Source organism: Aptenodytes forsteri, unplaced genomic scaffold (genome assembly GCF_000699145.1).
Source record: "Aptenodytes forsteri isolate BGI_AS27 unplaced genomic scaffold, ASM69914v1 Scaffold84, whole genome shotgun sequence".
Taxonomy (NCBI): domain Eukaryota; kingdom Metazoa; phylum Chordata; class Aves; order Sphenisciformes; family Spheniscidae; genus Aptenodytes; species Aptenodytes forsteri.
Genome location: NW_008795492.1, coordinates 1,684,856 through 1,702,069, shown reverse-complemented (window position 1 = coordinate 1,702,069; position 17,214 = coordinate 1,684,856).

Here is a 17,214-nt window from a genome sequence, read left to right as displayed (position 1 = left end):
ACTCGTTACATATATATTTACACATATTATATTTTAGAAAGCTGTTTGCTTTATATTTTCCTTCCTTCTTGCCTGATTTTGTAAAATGCTCAGGATCTCGGAGGTCTGGGCCCTTCGTTTAACATTTCTGAAAGCTGACTGTCTACCTTCACATCCATATGTGCTGATGTCAGAGTCTGCACTTGCTTGACATAAGTTATTATGGAAGATTTTTTTTCCCCTGTAACTCCCTTTTCTGAGTCATGCATTACTCTTGCTTTTATACATTTTGCCATTAGATCTGCTTGACCTTTTTTGTATTATCGAGAACTAAAATCTTTAGCCTCTGGCAATTGCACTGATCTTCAGTCGGTTTTTCTTAAAAAAATAAATAAATGAAATCTGTGAGACACTTGCAATTGTACCATCATCTGCATGAGAGGTAGGTTGAATAGTCTACTGTTGGTTTACTTGCCAACCCAGAATTGAACTCTGAACAAAGGGATAGTACACCTTGTTTTCAGAATTCTTGGGAAAATTTAGCCCTTGAACGAAGTGCTCCTAGACAAAGTGTGGCACAGGATTTTCTAAATCTGGAAAACTGTTGTTTCAGCCTTGTTATTTCAGTGTTCCTTTTGCTTCATATTCTTTATAATGAAAAGTGACAGTTGTTTTACATACTGGAAAAGCTTGCATGATTGGTCTCAGCTCAATATCTGCAGGAGGAAATTAAGATTACACTACCCACACATTAATGATGAAGTTCCCATGGCTCTTTAATGACATTTTACTTTAAATGCAAAAACACTGTGTTGGTGAACAAGATCACTGCAGTAAATCCTAATGATCATGATCGGATCATATTTGTATTAATATGATCTGTAATTAAAAACTGCTGCTTTGTAATAGCAATTAAAACATTCCATAAGTAATTAAATGCTGCTTCTTAAAGACTTTTTTTGCACTTAATGAATGACAGTCAAGAGGACTGATGTTAAACAATTTCCTGCAAATACTTCTCAATTGATTTTTTTCATGTCAGATAGTTGCCTCGCAGTTGGCTCGCTTGGCTCTGCCCTTTCCCTGCTTGTTGAGCTGTGTATCTGTGTGTTTACTCCTGTATGCGATGGGTATGCCATTTCCTTGCTCAGACTCAATTTTTATCAGACTTCATGCATGATTTTTGTGTGGTGTTGGATATTCTTCATTTCACCATTCTCGCTTGCTCTGCCTCCCCAAATGCCTAGAAAAGCAGTGGAAGTAAATATACTTGTCTGCTTTTGTTATGCCTACTTCATTTCAAGTACTCCCCTGTTAATACAGCCTTGTTCCTGCAGTGATGGGCCCATAAGAGATCTCTGCTCTTGTGGTGGATCCCATGTTCCTGGGAAAGGCTCCAGCTTAGGTGCCTCCTCCTTCAGTGAACTGAATCCTGTAAAACTTCATTGAGATACTAAATGGAGAGGTAGTGAGGAGATGAACTGCAGCACGGATACATCTCCTACTGTTTTATTGACTTCTTTGAACACCACCATTTTGCCCAGTCCCCACTATGTGCACTGTTCTCCACATGGCTTGCACGAATGTAACTGTAGAGAAACTGGTGCACAGTTTGAGGTAAAAGTATTTTTGTGTAATAAAAGCAGCGGCATAAGGAACAAGGGAAGGAGAAAGCTCACTCTTTGGCAAGTTTCTCATGCAATGTCATCCTGTTTTGTTAGTGGTTCCTTGCTAAGAAGTCTGTTATTTTGGACATACTTGGAGACAATTTCCATTCGGTAGATGTGTTTAGAGCTTCAGAAATTTCTATGCCAGTGAATTCACCAAACATCTTTTAAAATATCTGGAAATACGTTGTAAAAAAGTATTGGTTCCTTGTAGGAGATTGCATTAAAATATGGGCATTGCATAGAATAATTAGCATTGCAAGTAATCCAGTTGCTCAGTACAGTTAAAAACATGTAATTAATTCACTTCTTTGCTTTCTGCCTATGCATTTTTGTTGGTGATAAGGAATATTCTAGCTTTAAATTAAAAAAGGAAAAAAAAAAACAACAACTATTTTACCACAGCAGTTGCTGTTTATGATTTAAAAAACAGTCCATGGTTGGCATCTTTGAAGGGATCAAGGGCTGAACGATATTGCTGGATCACCTGTAGAAGTGTGGTTCATCCAAGTGAGAGACAGGCAGCCTACGTCGTGTATCGGGCTGTACCCGCTGCTTCGGCACTCTGCACGTACAGCCAGTCTTGATGCTGGCCGTTGGAGCTTTGATGGCTGTGGATTGTAGCTCATGATCTAGATTTTCTCTAAGTTCAGTCACTGATCTACCGATAAAGACTACTATGTATTTTCTGAGCAGGACCATGCTCTAATATGCTGAATCTGCGTGGGGACAATGTGGCTCGCCAGCAGTGAAAAGCTGACTTTCTCCTTTCTATTGACTTCTGGGTGGGGGCTGCCAGAATTTCACCTTGATTTGTAAAACCAGCACTGAAGTAATATGCTTACATGTGGGAACAGTCTTGTTGACTGTACAAACAGAGGAATTTGTATTTATAGCTGTTGTGTAACATTGTAATTGTTGTTCCCTCCCTCCATGGACAATTGATGGCAGATAAGATGAATAGGGGGGTTTTCAGCCACTACTTCTGTCTTGCTGCAATATTCTGTGTCAACGGGGACTTTTGGCTAACTAGCACACATTTCTTCACAAACAGGGAAGGAAAAAATAATTCAAGTGACTCTTCACTTATTTTAGTCACTTCTATAAAATTATCACAAACCACTTGTTTACTGGAAACAGCCCAGCTCATGCATTGGGTCAAAGAATTAAGGATGATAATAATCTTGTTGCTTTTTCCAACGCATTCATTATCTTAGAGATTTCAAAGCAAAGAGAAAATGTTGCCTAATAGATTCCTATGTCTGCTCTTTTTTAATTTCCTTGAGTGACTCTAGAAGTCAATAATAGCCCATGTACATTTTAACAGTCATTCAAAGTCTTTACTTTCAGAGGAATGTAATATTTATTTGGGCATAGACTGAGAATCTGCGCCATAGAGCCTAATGTTGTTTCTTCTTGATAAAGGCTTTTGCTATTATAAAGGACAAAACATGAATTAAACTAAGTAAAGATGACAGCTCGTTCTAGGCTTTTATCGCATGCAAAATGCATCTTTTCACATCAGTATTTACAGCAGGCTTCTGCTTGCATCAGATTTCTTCAAATCTGCTTGGCTAACATAATTTGATGCTAATAAAGAGTAATAAAGGGCAACAATTTCAGATCCGCTGGCAATAATCAGTGGTCCTGCCTTTATAAGTGAGAGGAATCTGGAGCTTGTTTTCCTAGAGGAGCCTCCTGTATGGCAAGTGCTGATCTCTGATACCGCCACGCTCTGAATTGCAATGTGGTACCTGCTGGGAAAGCTCATCTCCAGCTATTTGTTTCTTTCGTGGCAAAGGTTTTTTTCCTCCTTCCTGTTTGCTGTTAAGCTCATTGCTGGGCTGCATTGGTATTCCAGCCGGCACAGTCTTCAGTAAACATTTCTGTGCCGTCCTTCTTGTGCAGCGGGGGCTTGCCCAGCATGGGGGCAGTGGGGAGGGAAGCAGGGGAAGCAAGAGCAGGGGAGCTGGTAAAACCCTGTGTTTCGGCATCTCTCCCATGCTTTTTCTCCTTAAACTCCCCAGAGTTCAAAAAGGGAATTATGTGCAACCTGTCACCACAAGGGGCTTTTCCAGGAAAGTGTTGAGGCGTCTGTGGGTTTTACAGGCTGCCTCCATGGGAAGTGATGTGCTGCCTGGCAGATGTGCACAAGGACCCGAAGTCTGGAAACCTACTGAATTTGCTTCTCTCATAGCAGCATTATGTCACTGAGAGGCAGTAGGTAGTCAAAGTAGGATAATAGTCTTTTTTCTTGGATATATGGAAAGCACCAACCAAATGGCCAAAGCCTGTAAACTGACAGTGCTTTACCTGCACCCAACGCAAAAGGTACACAGTGTGTGTATTGCTTCATGTAGAGCTGTTGATGTATCCATCCTTACAAACCATGGATTAGAAACTGTTAGCTTCAAATCTGTAATACCGGTAGTTCCCTTAGGCTGATTTGTGGCACTGTTCTCATCTTTGCAGTTTATGCATCCTAGATAAGATTTTGAGAGAGAGATTTTCTTCATTTCAAACCCTTGAAAATATTATTCTACTGAAGCATTATTATTATTATTATTATGTTGGTAAATATATAGCATTATATTTGCCATGTGTCACTTTGATATTTGGATTGGTTGGCATAGTAAAAATACTAATGGGAAATATACATTTTGGAAGGTAATATAGCATGATGTATGCTCTTGATCATTGTACTGTCTCTGCAAATGAAACTGTTCCAGCAATGAGAAAATTCTCAGTTTCTTTCTAAAAAGTGTCATACAGTAGTATGTACACCAAGGTTGCTGTAGATTATAAAATATGCTTGTGAAAGAGAACTCTCCCGTGTATAAAAGACTGAATCCTGTCCTGCACACCAGGCTTGAGATATAAAAACAGAGGGGAAGCTGTGAATGAATTTCCCATTGGCTCTATGAGAGAAAGCACCGCTGAATGTGTGGAGTCGCTAACAGCTTGTCACTGTAAACAGAGTACTGACTGAAAGGTGTCTTTGCCTTCCACCATATCACAGTGCTTGTTGGGAGTTGATGAGTGCTGCAAAATCAAGAAAAAAAATCGAGATGACCAAAGAGCGACTGGTTAGAAAGCCAAAGGTAGTAACTTCATCCTGCAAGTTCCGCTACCTGTTTAATTCCAGTTAAGTGGAAATAATGCCACTGTTGTGTATTGGTAGCATTATATTCCCACACAGCTTGTTTTGGACCAGTGCTGATGCTGTAGAAGACGACTTATCAAAATCTCAGGTAAATTTGAGAAAATTTACATAATATCTATTTGTAGACCCAAATTTAAAGTTTTCAGTCTCAATTTACATTATTTTGCTACTTTATATAGATACAAACAAGAATTTCTTGACAGACGAGACCTGCTTTTCATTACTGTTTCTCTACGTAGCAGTAAATATTATTGGGTTTTTTGTAACAAAGGAAATTCTGACTACTGTAGAAGAGGCCGGTCCATCGAACCTTTAGGTATACAAGTTAGAGGTTGCTCAGGTTCATGCTGCTGAAGTTAATGGTGTGGTTTTTCACATACTGCTCATGGATGAGGTCTGAGAGAGCACGTTGTGTGGAACTCCTAACACATGCACGCACTCCCCTGCTTATGACTGAGCAAGCAAATGACTTTGTAATACAGCCCAAAGCTGCTATTTTGATCAAATATTTTATTAGCACTTATTTATGGTTTCCTCAGTGGCAGGTAGATCACTGGGAGAATAAGAGGGGATATTCTGGGAAAAGTGCTGAGGGATGCAAATTGTTCACAGCCTGTATGGGGCAGGGTTTCATGGTAGACATCCAAACCATAACTTTAGTTCATTGAATATTTAGGAATGGTAAATGCCACAGGTGGGGAGTTAGAATGGCAGATATATGTAACTCTCACAGATTACTATAACTAATACTAGAAATGCAAAAAAAAAAAAAAAAAAAATCATTTAACTCAGTCAAGAATGCATCTCAACAGTAATGCCATGGACTCTGTTGGGTTTATGTGGAAGACAATTTTGACCCTGTAAGACAGACCAGGATTGTAGGATGGAGGACTGAGCATAAAGTCTAAAACTTGCCCAAGAGTTAGGGAAGGCTCCAAAAGAGGGACTGGAGAGCATTCAGAGCCAGGACCTGAAGGAGGGTATTGCTTATGCTGGTGTGTTCTGCCATTGTACAGCATTGTATACCTGAGCCTGGCCCTGCAAAGACATCGGGTTCATTGTCAGTAAAGTGTGAATAGCCATGTTGCAAAGGAAGACATTGCAAATTTGTTGCGTGCAAGAAGTTATTGAATTATGTGTCCACCAAGAATATAAAAGCATAATAGGACTTGAATTTCCTCATGCTTTCAGAAGAAGCTGGTATACTTCCTTAAGGTCACTGGGGTAAAGTTTATTTTAGATCACATGAAAAACTGCTGATTGTAAATACACCTTTGGCATAGTTGCAAGGCCAGTGGTTGCCCTTAGAAAGAAGTATTTTTGTGATGTGCTAACATAATGATGTTAGTTAAAACAGTGGAGTATATTGTGATTTGAGTTTTCTGCATGGCATAGCCTATGAATAGTGACTAGCTAAGTTAACATTATGCTGTGCTGTTGATCTAGTTCTGTCAGTTGAGGATGTGTATATGCTGGGATATGATCATTGACTGTGTGTGGAGTGATTCCTTGTTTCTGATATAATTGTTAAGCGGGGAGTTATGAAAATATGACTGTTGTTAAATGCAGTGTAATTACAAATCACTGTTTTGGCAGCACTGTGCTTACAGCAGGAGTGAAAGGCTGTTATGTGGCTAAAGAAAGTAGGGCGCTATGCAGTCTGGTGTTTGGCTCAAATGTAGTCAGCATGTTTAGTGCGGTACAGAAAAGGTTTTGGTCTGCAAAATGAATATCCATTCAAGTAAGGGTGGAGGGCAGTTTCCTGGAAAACTTTTTGATGGCTTCTACTAACGTATGTATTATTCATGATCTTTACTGGAGCCAATGAAATGACAGGTTTTTGAACTTAAGGTGCATCCTCTTTTGGTGTCGGAAATCTGTATTCTGCTACATCTTTTAACCCCAAATCTCTGTTATGTTTCATCATGCTATTAAAACTGCTCATTTGTATAGCTCTTAATGAATGTATTTGCAAGAACAGAGAATGCAGTACCACATAAGCAACCTTGCTGAAGCCAGGTCCTGGGCTGAGTTTTCAGGAAGGATGACCTGCTGACAGGGGATCTAAGGAGGCAGGTGGCAGATACCATAATAATATCCTCTGGCATTTTCAATTTTTGTTTTATTAATGTAACTTACTGATCTTGCAGAAGAACCTTCTGTGGAGATACAAACCAGTATCTAAAAACCTCTTTTCCCGAGTTACTTTGTCATGGGTCTGAAAGTCTGCCCCATGACCAAGAGGACAGGACACCTTCCAGGATTAACATCCGTGCTTAAGCTTTCAATTTCTAGAGACAAGGTAATTTTTTAAATCATCTCCTAGCACTGGCTGGCACACATCCATGAACCTATAGGAATCATGCCAGTTTATAAGGGCAGAAAATTTGGCTATTGGATGCAAGCCATATGTGGTTTTGAAGGGAGAGAGAATTTCCCTGTTGCTCAGTGTAGGGCTGCTGCGAGAAATGCACCTGCCTGCACAGGGTCACTGCTTTACCAGCGCAGCAGGGACGGCCAAGACAGAGTTGCACAGAAAGCTGTGGAGCGTCTCTGGAACAACTCGTGAGGACAGTGACCTTGAGGCAGTCCTTGGAGAAAGAAGAATAAAAGAGATGGTCGTTCCACCCTGTCATCTCTCTCTGTTCAAGGGAATGGGCAGGGGAGGGAAGATTTGGTTAGAAGTAACCTGGCCTCCATGGGTAGAAATGAAATGGTAGAAGTAGAGTTTGTCTTCACCAGCAAGAAGTGGTGCCAGCTTCACTGGGTCTGTATTACAAGCAAGCATTGCAAATGTCCACCCATCCTTCCGAGTCCTTAGGGTTCAGGAGCAGTGCCCTACAGTTGCATGAAAAGGGTCTGTTTGTCTCGTTTCGATTAGTAGATACAGGATAATATATTTGGGCCCCATGATACCAAACTTTGTGTTGCCACGTATCCAGCACTGGATAACTGTTGCTCATCTGCAGTCACCCTGCAGTAAGCATGCTTATTGAAGTGTTCGTATTTCAGTCTCACCCGAAACGAGAGGAAACATAGAGACCTTTCATTCCTGTGTGCTTGGTTCAAGAGTTCTTGTGGTGCTGGGCAGGTGGAAAAAGATGTGAATGAATCTATTTCTTTTAGTGCTGCTTATATTAATAGGCTTTGCTTTTCATGCTTGTCGTATTGTAATTCTGATTTAACAACATTTATCAGTAGAAGATCACTGCAGGGTCTTTAATGATTACAGTTGTTCAAGCTGATAGTCTGAGACTGTTAAATAAGCTCCAATTACTTCCCATTTATTTGTGTTGTTTTTTCCCTCCAAGTAACAAAATGTAATCCTGAAGTTCATTATTATTCTTTGCATTGTATTCATCTAAATAGATTTTCTACCTAATTAAGGCTGAATACATTTGTGCTAAACTGACCATATTTTACAAGGATGTTTTCATTTGTATGTGAGGGCGTCTTGTGTTTCTACCATCCATATTTTAATTATGTTTAATTTCTATGGCTGCCAGAGATCCTATTGTGTGTCTCAGCAATTCACCCTGGGCTGCTCGAGATTGTTTAGATTGGAGTTGGAATAGGCCTCCAGATGAATTTAGTTGGAATCTAGTTAATAACAAGTCACCAGGAAGTAATTTCAGGTGTTTACTACTGCTTTGAAAGATAGAAAGTGTATATTGGCTGAATTTTGGATGAAAGAAATAGGGATGAAAGCAGAGGAATTCAGTTCAGATTAGCCATGTTATTTTTTATGGGGTAGGTCACCAAGAGGGGGAGGTAGGAAAAAAAAATTGATGAACAGGTTGGCTGGTAATGGGTATTCAGTGTGGTTATCGTGTCCGTATTCTGAGCATTCAAATGATTGAGCTTTACTCCTATACTTATTTTGTGTTATTTATTTATATACGATCTCTCTGGGGCACCTTTGTCAAATAATGAAGCAGTACAATTTGGTGATAACTAAAAACACAGACCATCACATTTTCATTTCAGTATTAGAATAACATCAGGAAAAACAGCTATGTAGATATACCACTCTTGACCTTACCTGCTGAACTCCTGTCCCATGCCCCAGACGATGTCGTCGTGTAAGCCCAAGGCCCAGCCCCGTGCAGACACAGGCACCTGTGCCGTGCCATTCTCTGGGTGAAGCCTTCTCAGGAAGGAGTGAGAATAGCACAGGTAGCCCTACGCCCATTAAAAAGTTGTGGGGCATTAGTATCTGCTGCTACTCTACAAAACTGCATGTCTTTTCAAATGCTGTTTGAGGGTCCTGTTCAAGGACCACAAAGTAATAAACATTAATATAAAAAGTCACTGAAATTACCTTTCCCTTGAGAAAGTGCTGACTTCTTTGTAAGCTCCTTCATGTCTGAACTCTTCGTTGGAAGGATTATAAGATCCGCCTTCTCTTGGGAAGAAGCTGTAGGAAAATAAACCTCCAGGGTTTTCCTGAGCTTCCTCAGAAGCCGTATTTTGCACTGTCAGGCCAGTCCTCCTTCATCTCTTTCCTAGTTTTGTGGTGAATTCTGTTTAAAGATGTGGTTAAGCTGAAATGAATCCAGGAGGCTTAATAATGCTGGTAAATGTTCCAGGACAGTTGCTCAAAGTGAATGGTGTTTTGAGGGTTTGTTCGCCTGGGAATGGAGCAATGTGTCATGTCATGCAAGGGTGGGTTCCCTTGCCCGCACCGAGGCAGAGCTAACTGCACTGCAAAGCAGAGGTGGAAACCATTAAAATAGGCGTGTGTGTGTATATGTGTGTGTGCATATGTATGTATATGCACGCAAAAAAGCCTGCCCGAACTGAGTTAGTGTTGATGTTACTGTTGGTGAATTTGACTGGGAGGGACCTTTGCCAAGAGAAGGGCTGTGTGCATTAGTCTGGAGTCTGCTAATGAGATCAACCATCATTTGAAAGGGAACAATATGTGTAAAGTGGGGGCAGTTACTGGTTATAAATCAAGTTCTGTTACAGATTGAATAAATTTGACTAGTCTGTGGTGTCTTCCAGTCCTCCTGTGTAAATACAAATTTTCCTGAGAAGTTTAAATTAGCAGAAAACAAAGTTGTCAATTTTTGAAATACTATGGATATGTGCTTTCACAGCTCCTTCTAGCAGTGTTCTGAACTTTTTAATAACCAGATGAACATTTGAAATGACTGTTAATTCAATATGGCTGTTCATACAGTTACTGTGCTAAGCTGGAGCAAATGTGAAAATCTGTTTGGACTCTTGAGGGGTGCAGTATTGTTTTACTTTCAGAGTGATTTAGATTAGGGAGTAAGTCACATGTTAGCAAGAAACAGAAAAAACTCTTCTGAGTTAAGCAGCCAAAGTTTTGAAGCTGTTTTCATTCTATTTGAAACCAGAACATCTTTCCTTAATGTACAAATGTTATGTATGCAAAAAGGAAAAAAAGCAACTTCTATTAATGATATTTTTACTATGTTGTTCCTAGTGTTTTGGAACACACTGCCGAAGTCGATGTTAAGAAAAAATAAAAATCAATGGTAACATTTTTGGAAAGGAAGGGAAAAAATAATCCTCTAAACAATCACTTACCAATGCAGATGTTCCAGTGCGGGGTCCCCTGTATCTGTGCACTTTGTGGTGGTCCATCTGTTGCTCTGCAGCCTTGAAATGCAAATGTAACAATAGTTTTGGGCTAGCAGTGCCTGTAAGTATTTGTTAGCGCTGAATCCTGAAGGACTCATGTCTTTTCAAGTATCAGAATCCCCCTTTTAACCCAAATGATTGCTTTTTCTCATAAACTTTGTACATAACAGAAAGGACTGTATTTGAAACAATTACATCTTTTGTCTTTACCAGCTTGCAAGTTCAAAGTCAATAAATTTGTTTTCACCTTTTGTATCTCCCTCTTTAATGTCAGGCATAAAGTAACTTAATATATTTCTCACAAAATGTTTCTCACAAGTCTTCAGCCACTGACAATTAAAGTACAATGTACTTATCACAGCGAAACAGAAAAACATATGGAAAAATTTAACTACATTAACGTCTGCTGTCTTTTCTCCATCTGCTTTCTTTGGCCATGCTTTTGTCCAAACCTGCCAAAAGTACTAGTTTTCCAAGGGTCTCGTGGCACATCAACCACGTCTTCAATTAAAGTTCACAGTTTCTTGTTCATTTTGATGGCATGGCAGGATGTCTGCATCCCTGTGGCTGCACAACGACTTCAGGCAGAGCAATGGTTGGTTTGTGGTTTGAAATATGTGGATGTGGTAGGACAGGCGACAATAGGGCGAGCGCTGTATCTGGAGCCGATTTGGTATTGGCAGGGTCCTACCCTAACCGGGAAAACACCTTCCTTGACCCAGTGGCCTTCTGAGCCATTGAAATGAGTGTCTGAAGGATGTCAAAATCTGTGCCGTTGAACACAGGAGATGATACCTGCTGTGATGCTCAGCCTCTGGACCACAGTGGACTGCAGCACGCACGGGTGAGGTGCCTGAAGCTCCTGAAGAGCCAGCAGTGTGTAAGCCCTGCACGCTTGATCATCTCGGGGAATGGGCTCGCTTGGTCTGACAGTGGGAAGGGAGAGAGGATCTAACCCATTCTCCTGCCTGGCTCAGCAATTCTTTGCTGTGACTTTTTTTTTTTTTCCCAATTATTATTTATTATCTTCTGATGGTGACCATCCTTCTGTATGCATCTAGCAGAAGAGTGAGCGTTTGGACAATCCAGGCAAATGCCTGTAATTTTACTTTACAGTGATGGAGAAAGATGTTTTTGCTTGGACTCTTGCAGAAAAGGAGAATGGAGCAAAGCTGCTTCCCGTGACGGCCTCGGTAATCAGCTGTGGGACTGAAGTTTCCGAGCTCCATAGTTTGGCAGCCTGCAGCTGCCCATGGAACTGGTGGTCTGAAGAAATTTATTTGGCCATGTGCCAAGGGAGACGGGTGCCCAGCTGTTTCAAAAGAAGGGGATGAAATCGGATTTGTGAGCCCACTGGAGCATAAGAAGTATTTACAATTTCTGCTCTTGTTCTGAAGACCATAGTGTAATGTTTGTAGTTCTGCTGAGGGGAAAGGTTTTGATTTCAACTAAGAAACAGCCCTCAAATACACAAAGGTTAGAGCAGAGGAAAAAAAAAAAAAGATTTAATCCAGGAGCAGCCCTTGCTCATAGAGATGCCATCCTCTGACTCCTCTGGCAATGGGAAGGTATCATTACTGAATAATTAACAAGCACTACAAAATAATATGTCACAGAGCTGTAATTAATATTGAACAAAACTTTAGTTATCTTCTCATAGTGCTGTTTAAATTCTTCTTGGTCACAGGACAGGTAAAATAGATGGTCCTGTAAAAACTGACCAGGTCTCTTTGAGGCTTTGACATATGATGCAGATTTTGAAGCTGTTCACCACCTCCTCGAGTTGTGAGGTGGTTTGGAGCCTGCAGCAGCACAGCTCACCCCAGGAAAGTGGCAAGTGTCTGTGCCAGCTTTGGGGGCTCATTTTGTCTCAGACATGTGTGATCCTGCATGACTGCCCAGTGATTACATGTTTTCACATGTAACCAATAATTGTTATGTATTTTATTATGTGACAGGAGAAAAAAAACCCTATTTTTTTATAGTACAGGGGTTTGATTTATACCTGGCCCTCAAGGCCAGCACATCCAGTAGTTTGTATTTAGAGGAAGGTCTGTGTGTTTTGCTGTTGCTCAGTGTGTGCATATGCATATTTCTGGTTTGTTTTGCTGTGTCTTTAAAGTACCAAGCCTTGTCAGGGGAAGAACATGAGAATATGTTCTCAGTACAAAAAGACAGCAAATCCCTCCATGCTGGGGAGAAAATCAGTTGTCAGATAAACTGAAACTGTGAACATTTGCCATTCAGGGCTTGATTGCACATGGTCCATCCATCTGTGTAGTATTTATAGGACTTCCTTGATACAGAAATCATACAATGAATAACTTTTCCTGAGAAGGGAGCATTTTCTTATTGTCGGGAGGAAATGCTCTGCATGATGCAATGAACACCTTTTGCAGGTAAATGCAAGCTCTTATTGTGTGCCTTTGTGAACTGATTAGGGTTTTCTTTAACTTTCCTTACAAAGGCTCTACAAAAGGAGCCATCTAGCGGCACTGTATTTCTGCAGGTGTGTGGCAGGTGATGCTGGAGCAGTGCCCACCTGCACGGTATGGGCTTTTACCCTTGGGTTTGGTGTCTCGAGTTTGATCCACTCAAAGTCTGTGTGCCCTTGCTGTCTGCAGAGCTGGTGCGCATCAGGCCACTGATATTTGTGTCTCTGCTGATTTATATGCATATTAGCTTATCTCTCTGAAAGCAGATTTGAAATTGGTCTGGTGTTGGCTTTTTGCATATTGCAAAAATTAACAGTCATACCACCTAATCCTGGCTGTTGGCGGTGGCACCCCTTCTAGGATAGGTCTGAAACTATGCGAGTTGGTTCCTAATGGCTTTGTAGTATATTCTTGTCTTACAACGGGATACCCCACGAAGAACGTGCTGGTTTATTGGAGTTTTCTGTCCGTCAATATTGCAGCCATAGTCTTTCACCTCCTGCCTTTAGCACACAGGATACAGAACTGTACCTGAAAGATTACGTAAGAATTCGTGACCTAGATTTTCTAAACTAGGCAAACCCAAATGCACATTTATGCTTGAACGTACTTAACTATATGACAGATGCAAGTGAAAAATGTGTGGAGAGAGGCAGTCTGCAGGTATGTAAACTACCTGGGGTCTGGCCGAGCGGGTGTGTTGTACTTGCAAAAGCCTTTGAGAGTGTTAACAGGCTGTCATTAAAATCCATTCATCATTACAGATGGCTGTAAAGTTCTTCCAAATTCTCTGTATTTGTGCTAGGTACAGTGAGTGGCAGCTGCTGTTGTGTCTGTAGTAGGTGACAGCATCAATTTATTCCACGGTCTTCTCAGTAGATCGCAAAGGCTCTGCCTCTGTCTCCACAGAAACCCGGGCTTTCTCTCCTGAGATAGATGGGACTTCGAATTCAATCAAGCTCACGGTACCTGAGCCCCAGACCCTCAATCACCATAGGTATAGTGGCTAATATACCAAAGAGCATACATTTTGTGTGACAGATTTTAATAAAACACACCAAAGGTGGAGTCTGGAGAATTAAAACCCGTGCGTTCAACAAGGAGCAGAATTCAAACTCTCTCATTAGATGCAATGGCTCTGAGCTTAAAATGTTATTTTTGCATTAATGTTATATTATTATTTTTAGCATCAATGGCAATCAGTATGTAATTGGCAATGATCTCATGCACACTCCTGGGTACAGAGTGTTCTTTCCCAGTTTGGGTGTATTTGCTTGTTATTGCTGAATTGCAGCGTGCGCACACGCAGAAGAGGCCCCACAGTCATTAAAACTCTCCCTGTCAGTGCCAGGGCTCTTACCATTGAGTACTCAGAAGTTAACCTCTCCATGTATCTTCTGAGAACCAGATAACGTTAGGACAGAAAATTTCTGTTTGTGGAAATCCTTCTCTTAGGCCTGTGTTCTGTGATAGACATCTGCAGTGTCACACTTGATCTTTGAAATGTGGTGCTACAAAGTGATGAAAACCCTCCAAAGGTTTCCTTATAAAGGCTGTAAACTGAGATGGCTTTTAAAATGTGGGGAAAAAATACTTTGACCTGATCCTACACTTCTCTATGAGAGTGGAATGGCTTTCACTGGCATCGGGAGCAGGAGTGGGTCGTTACTGAGCTACAAACACGACCTCCCGCAGGAAGGGTGCACAATTTTCGCTATTAGTCCCCAAAGGGAGGCCACGTCACTCTGGGGCTGCTGGAGAAGCATGTGTAGAATCACACAGAAAGGGAGTGTTTTCCCAGGACTGTAGTGGAAGCACAGTTGAAATACATGCTCTTGGGTGGCATGTGTTGTGTTTGACACCTGTAATACTAAGCAATTTTAATAGGGTAGCCTCTCAAATGAGTTGGCTTTGGATAGAGCCTCTTCCGATCTATGTCTATTCTAGAGAGAATTACTCTGTTGTAAAGGCCAAAATGGTGCTTTCCATAATAATTTTTTTGTGCGTTCTGTGGATGAGATTAAGGCTATACAACAATAAAAAATAGCAGTGTTAGGTGTTGGTTTAAAAATACTGCTTTCATCTTTGACTGTGGATACATACAGGCTATATTAATAGGCTCTCTGCTTCTAATTTGGTCCTGGTATAACCTTCCATTTTTTCAGTGTATTTAATGTGATTTGCAAGCACAAAGAGAGATAAGAAGGTGCTACTAACGAATAGCTAGACAAAAGTTGAAAAAGATGATGATTCAAACAGCAAACCTGCTGACGTATGCCCATGGTATTGTCAGAACCGGGAATGCCTGGTTTCAAGATCATCTTTCTGTGGGATGACTTTGTCCTGACTTGAATGTCTTAGACATCCATGGCAAATAAAGTCTGCAATTAATCCAGCGCTGTAAAAATTAAATATTGCAGAGCAAGTAAAACCCATCCTCCTGTAGCCAGCTGAAAACCAGATGTGCTGCTTTTGTTTGTACCCCTGAACTTCACAAGTGAACACAATTTATTGTCAGCAGCTGCTGCTGTTTTAAGCTCAGAGTGCTGAGCTTCATTTCCCCTGCACTGCAAACATGTGTACGTTCTGCTGTCACGTATGGTTCCTATCTTGAAATCATTACACTGTAAAAATCATGCTTAGCTTTGGTGAAAGTTATTGTGAGAGAGAAATGCAGATTAAAGGTGGATGGAGATTCCTGGTTTTGGGGCATTTAACACTTGCATCAACAGGTGTGGGATTGTGTGAGGCTGGATTTGACTGTCCAACTGTGGTATTTGTTACACGTCCTTATTTTTCAATGTATATCTGTAGTTCTCGGTTGGTACAGTTGTTCTACAGACTGTGCTTTATTTTTAGTCCTTGCTCCTCCCAAAGAGATGTCTCTGCAGACACTGGGTGTCCTCTGTGGCAGGGAGGTTTTGTGGTGTTCGCTGTCCCTGCGGGCAGGGAAGAGTTACAGCCGAGCCTAGTTTTGTGTCTGCCTTTGAAGCATTTAAAATTCATTTGTCTTTTCAAATTCCAGCGTGTAGACTTGGAAAAGCATTTCCCAAAGGGGGGCAAAGCACTTGAAGGAGGAAAACAGTTTAAAGAGGTGAACTGTACACCAGTAAATCTGCTTGTTTACTTTGCTTTTTTCTCCTGAGGTTTCATCACAGCTTTCTAGCGTAGTGCATCAGCCGGGTGGGAACGCTCTGCTTAAAGACCCGGAGCTGCGCAGCTCAACCAGCCACTCATGGGCGCAGGGGTGATAATATGGAGAGCGAAGATCCCGACTGACACATCACATAAGTATCATGTCAGATGCTGTTTGAAATAGGAACAGGCCCACGCCTCATCTTTTGACGCTTTGTCAAGCTACAGAGAGGTTTGGATGGGGCAGGTGGGCAGAGCGTGGGGCAGGGCTGTGCACTCCTCGGGACATGGGAGGATGTGTGCCTGTCGCTCTGGTTCAGGCCAATGTCTTGTTTGTGGGTAATAAGAATTACCACAAAAAACTAACAACAGCGAACATCTCTCCCTTCCTTTCCCCTTTATCAACATGCCATTTGCTGTACAGATTAGAATTTAAATTTTTTTTTTTTTTTTTTTAGCTTAAAGACAAAAATCGTTTAGCAAGAGTCAGACTGTGAGAGGAAATATTGCCAAGGTGCACAGAAATATCCTACTGCGGCATCACCTTTAGAGACTTTGGAAAGAGTTTGATGAAGACAGGTTCCCCCCCTCGTTGTTGCAGCTAGGTATTTTGGCCCTGAGTTGCAGCATTGTGGAATGCTTTTATCAGTTACTGATTAATGACAAAAACTAATGATAGGGATGCTTTGCACTACTGTGGAGTGGTGTCCCAGTAGCTCTCTGCACACTGCTGCTGTTGAAACCCAACAAATAAAGTTCACATTTGCTCTTTCATAGTTTCCTTCGTATTTCACATACTTAACCTGTAATAGCTCAGGCTGTGTTTGGGATATAAGATTTATATTAATAGAATTAATAGCATCTTGGATGCCTCTTGTATTTAAGTTTTGTATAACTGGGGGACAAAACAGTTGAAAGAGGCAAGGGAAAGTCCTGGGTGACCCACTGTGGTTACGGATTGCACCATCCATGCAGATTTGCGTCAACTCTTTTGTGTCTCATTTAGTTATTCTCATTTATACATCCAGATATCTGCAACTCCAGATAGCTCTGTGCGTTTCTGCCTACATTGCAGGGTTGGTACAATGTCCTGCTGTCAAAAGGGGAACAGTATTTATGTGTTAAAGGGTAATCACAGTGTGTTTGTCCTGATTCTTTGTGGTCAGTGTAATTTAAATTGGGCATGTAGCTGTGTGTGTATATATATATATATACACACACA